At 37.1% G+C, this 1,736-nt stretch overlaps 1 non-coding gene across 1 annotated transcript; it reads right to left on the reverse strand.

Moving 5' to 3' along the window:
• Positions 1-1,279: 1,279 nt before the first annotated feature.
• On the reverse strand, positions 1,280-1,402 carry LOC122100038. Its single transcript, XR_006146075.1, has one exon. It is a non-coding gene; the product is annotated as a U6atac minor spliceosomal RNA (small nuclear RNA).
• Between the last annotated feature and the right edge of the window lie 334 nt (positions 1,403-1,736).

Consider the following 1,736-nt stretch of genomic DNA (forward strand, 5'->3'; position numbering starts at 1 on the left):
GGAAGTAATCTCCGTTTTTTGAAGACTTGAAGTTAAAGATACTGACAATGAGAAAGGAGTTGAAATATAGAAGTTTTGAAGCACTACTCTAGCCAAATGACCCGAAAAGAACCAATCCGGAAAAGTGACATTTTTTAGGGAGTAATTTCACTGCTTCAGCTAAACAGAAAACAAAACTCACCATACCACATGAGAAAAGTCAGACAGGGAGGCTCAGACTTTCATTTCTGCTAGGCACTAACAACCACCCAGGAGTTATGGTGTCAGTAGAAACCACATGTGAAGTCTGCCTTCCTCCCTATCCCAATCTAGAAGTAACTAAGAACCTTCTATCTGCTTGATAGTGAAAGATCAGCACAACTATGTTTATTGTAGCATTATTTACCATAGCTAAGATATGGAACCAACCCAGATGCCCCTCAGTAGATGAATGGATCAAGAAAATGTGGTATATATACACAATTGAATTTTATGCCTCCATCAGAAAGAATGACATTGCCCCATTAGTTAGAAAATGGAAAGACTTGGAAAAAAATATATTAAATGAAGTAAGCCAGGCCTAAAGGAACATAGGTCCCATGGTTTCCCTTATTTGCAATAACTAGTGTATGTCTGAGACAAACAGAAAAGGTCAGATAAGTTGATGTTAGGTGAAAGGAACCCCAAGATAAGTATTCAAATGTTTTTTTTTTCATTTGATTGTTTCTAACATATTTATAAGATGATTTCTTTGTTGCTTTGTATGTCCCTCCCCCCATGGTGTAACCCCTGCTTTCACTGTACTTGATGTTGGTATAATGTGTGTGTGGGGGGGGGGGGGGGAAGAGATGGGAAGGGATGGGAAGGGGAAACAAAGAAGGAGGCAACAATGCTTGATAAAAAAATGTACTCATTTTCTTGCCCATGTAATTGTAACCCCTCTGCACGGTATTTTCATAATAAAAAAAGGAAAGAAAAGTGAGGCCAGATGAATCATAATGTTATAACATCCAACAGTAACTAATAGCCTCCATTTCCTACATTGTCAATGGAGACAAGAGAAAACTTCTGCTGCCTCTTGGTAATAATAAAATATGGTACCTTTGTCACTTGCTAAGACACTAGAGTGAATAGAATGTTTAAGGAATGAGATTTTCCCAGGATTCAATTTTAAAAAATCACTCACAAAAGCTGAGCACAGTTAGTTCATGCTGATAATTATACTAGCTCAGGAGGCTGAGATCTGAGGATCACAGATTAAAGCTAGCTTAAGTAGAAAAATCCAAAGAAGTCTAATCTCCAATTAACTAGCAAAATTAATTAAAAGTAGGTGGCAATGCATTAAGCAGATGGATGTTGTCAGGCCTAAGAGCCTCTTCCATCTTTCAAAGAGAGTGCTAACCCTCTCTCTTTTTATACACTCGGGCTCCATGGCACTGGCTGAAACTTTCTAAATAAAGATCCAGAAACACAACAAATCAAAGAAAGGCTGCATAAAATGGGATTGCATTAAATTGCAGAGATTCTGCATGGCAAAGGGAATAGTTAGTAAGATAAATAGAAAGCGCACAGATTAAGAGAAGATTTTCACTAGCTATACAATAGACAAGAGCTCATATCAAAAATATATCTAGAGATCAAATACAGTGAAAACAAGGGTTATACCATGGGGAAGGAATATACAAAGCAACAAAAAAAATCACATGGTACCTTATTAGAAACAATAGCAAGAAAGAAAAAAAACACTTGTGTCCCTA

The sequence above is a fragment of the Dipodomys spectabilis genome, unplaced genomic scaffold, assembly GCF_019054845.1.
Source record: "Dipodomys spectabilis isolate Male_0828 unplaced genomic scaffold, ASM1905484v1 ptg000017l, whole genome shotgun sequence".
Lineage (NCBI taxonomy): Eukaryota > Metazoa > Chordata > Mammalia > Rodentia > Heteromyidae > Dipodomys > Dipodomys spectabilis.